Source organism: Dermacentor silvarum, chromosome 2, assembly GCF_013339745.2.
Source record: "Dermacentor silvarum isolate Dsil-2018 chromosome 2, BIME_Dsil_1.4, whole genome shotgun sequence".
NCBI lineage: Eukaryota > Metazoa > Arthropoda > Arachnida > Ixodida > Ixodidae > Dermacentor > Dermacentor silvarum.
In genome coordinates, this window is record NC_051155.1 from 116,780,825 (window position 1) to 116,786,824 (window position 6,000).

A 6,000-nucleotide genomic window follows, 5' to 3' on the forward strand; every position below is an offset into this window, starting at 1 on the left:
AGGTCCGTGGCCTGGGGCACTGCCAGGGATGTGCGTGCTTCCAGGGATGTTTCCGCTTCCTGGGACTCGTCCAGCACCCGGGACGGTTCCACTGCCTGGGGCGGGTCTACCACCAGGCACTTGTCCACCTCCGGGAACTCCTCCAGCACCAGGGACTTGTCTGCTGCCTGGGACACGCCCACCGCCAGGGACAGGTCCGTGGCCTGGGACACCGCCAGGGGTGTGCGCGCCTCCAGGGATGTTCCCGCTTCCTGGGATTCGCCCAGCACTCGGGACGGGTCCACTGCCTGGGGCGGGTCTACCACCAGGCAGTTGTCCCCCTCCGGGAACTCCTCTAGCACCAGGAACTTGTCTGCTGCCTGGGACACGCCCACCACCAGGGACAGGTCTGCGGCCTGGGACACTGCCAGGGTGGGCACCGCCAGGGATGTGCGCGCCTCCAGGGATGTTCCCGCTTCCTGGGACTCGTCCAGCACCCGGGACGGTTCCACTGCCTGGGGCGGGACTACCAACAGGCACCTGTCCACCTCCGGGAACACCACCAGTACCAGGGACTTGTCTGCTGCCTGGGACGCGTCACCACCAGGGAGAGGTCGGCGGCCTGGGACATCGCCAGGGTGGGCACCACCAGGAACGTGCGCGCCTCCAGGGATGTTCCCACTTCCTGGGACTCGTCCAGCACCCGGCACGGTTCCACTGCCTGGGACGGGTCTACCACCAGGCACCTGTCCACTTCCGGGAACTCCTCCAGTACCAGGAATTTGTCTGCTGCCTGGGACACCGCCAGGGACGTGCGCGCCTCCAGGGATGTTCCCGCTTCCTGGGATGCGTCCAGCGCCAGGACGATGCCCGCCTCCAGGAATTTGTCTGCTTCCTGGGACAGGTCTGCGGCCAGGGACAGGTCCGCTGCTTGGCGCCTGTCCGCCACCAGGCACGGTTCCCCCACCAGGAACTGGTCCAGCACTAGGAACGTGTCCACTGCCAGGGGTGAGTCTACCCCCCGGCACTTGTCCACCTCCGGGAATGCCTCCAGCACCAGGGATTGGTCCGCTGCCTGGGACGTGCCTACTTCCAGGGACAGGTCCGTGGCCTGGAGTGTGTCCACCACCAGGGCCGTGCCCACCTCCAGGGATTCTCCCTCTTCCGGGGACGAGTCTGCCACTAGGCACGTGTCCTCCAGGGATTTGTCTGCTGCCTGGGACGCGCCCAACAGCAGGGACAGGTCCGTGGCCTGGGACACCACCAGGTTGGGCACTGCCAGGGAGCTGTCCACCTCCAGGGATGTTCCCGCTTCCTGGGACTCGTCCAGCGCCCGGGACGGTTCCGCTGCCTGGGGTGGGTCTACCAACAGGCACCTGTCCTCCTCCGGGAACTCCACCAGTACCAGGGATTTGTCTGCTGCCTGGGACACGTCCTCCACCAGGAACAGGTCCGTGGCCTGGGACACCACCAGGGTGGACACCGCCAGGGACATGCGCGCCGCCAGGGATGTTCCCACTTCCAGGGGTGCGTCCACCTCCAGGACTGTGCCCGCCTCCAGGTATTTGCCCGCTTCCTGGGACGGGTCTGCCACTAGGGACGGGTCGGCTGCCTGGCGCCTGTCCACCACCAGGTACGTTTCCCCCACCCGGAAATGATCCAGCACTAGGGATGTGTCCACTGGCAGGGCCGGGTCTACCCCCCGGCCCTTGTCCACCTGTGGGAACGCCTCCAGCACCAGGGATTTGTCCGCTACCTGGGACGCGCCCACTTCCAGGGACAGGTGCGCGGCCTGGGATGCGTCCGCCACCAGGGCCGTGACCACCTCCAGGGATTCTCCCTCTTCCTGGGACGAGTCTGCCACTAGGCACGCGTCCTCCAGGTACGTGTCTGCTGCCTGGTGGCGGTCCGCTACCAGGGACGTGTCCACCACCACCGCTTGGTATGTGCCGGCCCCCTGGTATGTGTCCACCACCGGGGATAGCTCCGCCACCAGGATAATGACCACCACCAGGATAATAACCACCACCAGGATATCGGCCAGGTTTTCTGCTGCCTCTCCCAGAGCCCGGTGACACCTGGCCAGTGTTCTCGGTACGAATGCCTGCTGGTTTCCGATAAAGCGCAGGGATCTGGTCATTGTTCTCATCGTTAAGGGCGCACGAGAAAAACAAGTTATGATTAACGTGAAAGCAGCTTAACTAATACTTCAAGGTTATTCCGCAGTGAAGAGGAAGGAACGTTATCCTGTATTTGACACACATCGAAAATGTGAATTCCGCAGAAATCAGTGGGACGGAGTCCATTGTGATGCTTGCGAAGCCAACCAATGCGTATGTCTCTCACGCCCGCCGCTTATATCAAGCCTTCTTATATAAGGCTGCGTTGATTCATAAAGCGCGTTTTCTTCACCGCTGTTTTTCTGGATTACATGGTGTCGGATTACATGACATCTGCATTACATGGCAGTTCATTTCTGCCGTGTAGCAAGCTTTTCCTTACGAGCGCAGTTTTAACGGTAATGAGGAATGAGCGTCCTTGAGGCCATCAATCCCAGACAGCGGGTCATTCAGAATTACAGCGAGTCGTCCACAAGCCACGAGGATGAATTGGACACTGCTACCTCTGCCCAAGCCTCTCGACGCTACACGCGACATTTTCTACGATTGGCCAATTCGCAACATTGACGAAGCTGAAGTAACATCCCGAAGATGTTCAGGCCGTTATGTTTTTAATGGCTGTCAGCGAAAGGGCAAGGCGTGCTTTCTACACCTTTAAGTTTGAAAACGAGGAGCAGAAGGACTTGAAGGCTTTCATTCGGAAGCTCGAAGAGCATTGAAAACCGGCTCAAATCTTAGTTTCAATTAGTTTCGGCTTAGTTCCTGGAGTGAGTGGGATGGCTAGTCATTCAACAATTAGCTTACTGAGCTCAGGATTCTTACAAGGCAATCCTAAATTGAAGAGCTTGAGTTTAGGCTTCTACAAAGTCGAAGAATACTTGGGATAAAAGACAAGGAACTGCAGCAGAGACTTATCTCGGAAAATCTATCCTATGCTAAAACGGTTTATATTTGTTGTGCTAGCGAACAGGGTAAAAAACAGTTCTTATTACATCCGAGCAGGGACCATTCCCTCTTTTTCATTTGAAATACGTAGACACACGCTAAATGTAAGGACTGCCAGCTGCCCGAGTTGCGGCTCACAGTAGAACAAAGCCGCGAGGTACTGCAAGAAATGTGGTGGCCGAAACCGTTTTGCTAGTGTTTGTTGCACGTCACGCACTAAAACGCGCCAAGAAGGACGACAGATACGGCAAGTAGAAATAACCGGCGACGAAGAATATTTTCTTGAACATTGGAAGTTCAATCAATCACCAGCGACGAGCACCGGTTGGCAACAGTAAATGTGGTAGGTATCATGATCAAGTGAAAGATGTACACCGGTTCGAACTGATGTGTCATGCCAGAAACAGTCTTCCGGAAGGTATCAGCGGCGCCAGTGCAAAATAGTCCCGCTACGCTGCGTTCGTGTTTTGACCAAACGGAACATGCATTCGGAAAGATAAACTTGCTTGACTCTAAAGGCTGATTCCCACTAGGCCGACACGGCATCGATCTTGGTCTGCCAACTGTTGGCGACAGCATTTTCCTTCCTTTCAATCATTGTCCCACAGCGTTTACCGTCCTGTAAACTGGTCCCGTCATCAGTAGGCAGACCAAAATCGTTCTTGCGTCGGCGAAGAGTGATTAAACCTCAACGGCTCATTCAAACTAGGCCGACACGACACTGATTATGGTCAGCCGACTGTTGGCGACAGCAGTTTAAAGGCCGGAAAACGCTGTGGCCAACCATTGAAAGTAAGGAAAACGCTGTCGCCAGCAGATGGCAGACCAAAATCGGTGTCGTGTCGGCCTAGTGTGAATGAGCCTTAACAATACGCAAAGCACGGAAGCTACGTTCTTCATTGTTGTTCAAGACGAACCGGTGACATTGAGCAGACACGCATCGGTGGTAGCGAGGGTTATAACAATGGGCCATCCATCATCCGTTTCGCCACCTGTGCTAAGGCACAACTGGCGAGAAACTGTCACGCACATGGAGCCGAAATTTTGTTTAACATGTCGTTTTGTTGTTCTACGTGTCGTTGGAAACCGTGCCGTGAACGAGCGCGTGCTCGGTCGTGCTCGGCACGGCACCCAACGGCACGAGCGCAAACCGAGGGGCGCCTACGAGCCAGGTTCGGAAGAAGAAGACAACGCTCGCGCCAGTGCTGATGAGAATAGTATTTTTCTACGCGCGGACACGACCCTGGGGAACCTAGCCCTTAACAGCTTCGCTCTAAATAGCAAGCAGAACAGCAGAACTTTTTCTGCACGTTATACTGCGCTTATCCTAAAACTGGCGTCAGCATCAAAATTTCTTCGAAGTGGATCTGCCTTGTGAAATCACTGGCTCGAACTCGTGTATTGCAATGTGTGCATAGAAGTATTTAGTTAAAATTTTGATTGGTGAAACATTGTTATTCAGGAAAATAGGCATTTAAGTGCCAGTCCGATGTCTGCCTATGAGTAGTCCAGCGGAATAAGTACATCTTTGCCAAAAGCTACAGGTATGTTTCTTTTTAAACCCTATTAACGTTAGAATGAAACACCTGATATAAGGTATAGCTCTTGGAACGTGCAGCCGCCAGCATGATTACCCTTTCTTGTTGCAAGCACGCTTTGTTGAGTTTTTTTGCCACAAAAAACAAGCTATGTATGCATAGCGCAAAAATGGACCTTATGCTTAACTTTACATGAAATTTCCTGTCGCTTGCAAAAAGATGAGACTATTGCGTGTATTTTCAACGTGGGGTTCTTTGCTTTCCTTAAATCAAACACGTTTGAAGACATGTAAAATTTTCTTTGATTTGATAGTATAGCTGTGGCTATTTTTGTAACGTGCTTATTTTTTGAGCGCTTTATATAAGTAGCTATGAGTTCCAACGGGCTTTTTATGGCACCTGGTCAACACTTTTCTTGCATGATTTTTTCGTAATAAATTTCATTTTATCGTGTGAGCTTCTAAAGTCGATCAGTGTATAGACATTTGGGCTTGCTGGTGTAGCATGTTTGCAGACTTTCTTCGTGTAGCACAATAAAACACACGGTCCTAGAAGAAGAACGAAGACACACACAGGCGCTAACTGCCAACAACAAATTATTTCCTGGACGGACGCCATTTTATACCCTCACATTTCGCGCTGGCTTCACAAGCCACTGTCTACTGACATGGTACATGATCTAATGTACTTGCAGAATAAGCACGGGAAAAAAGCACATGGAAAATGATAAAATGACACACTTGCAGATTGTCAAAGAAAACTATTATGTTTACCGCATGCGCTGGAATTCCAACTCCTTCTTGGATAGTGACAGTGTGATATGACGATTTATTAGACAATGACGTCTCACGCAATCGCGGCAGTCCACGAAAGCTGATGGCGCGCACAGCGACAGACGCAAGAGCACTTCTTCCCCTCCTTCACTACAATGGCCCCCGGGAGAGAGGAGGAGCCATCCTGACGACCTACAGCGTAGGTAGAATCAGGGGGTCATAGTATGGTTTAAGTCGGCTGACATGAACCGTGTCACGTCCGCGATGTCTAAGGTCGTGTGATGGCGTCACAGGCTCGACAACGTAGTTGACAGCCGGGGTACGGTCGATGACGCGGTAGGGGCCATCATAGCGCGCAAGAAGTTTGGTTGAAAGGCCAGGTTTGTGAGGTGGGATCCACAACCAAACAAGGGAACCAGTCTGAAAATGTAGTGTAGGCAAGTTACTGTCATGCCGCAGCTTTTGGCGACCTTGGGCGGCGGTCGGGCGAATTGCATACAGTCCTCTGCGTATTTGGCGGCTTCAGACACGGGCGTGCATTCAGAAGCGTCGGGTCGGTATGGGAGCAGTATGTCCATTGTACACGAGGGCTCGTGGCCATATAGCAGAAAGAATAGGGAAAAGCCAGTGGTAGCTTGTATGGCC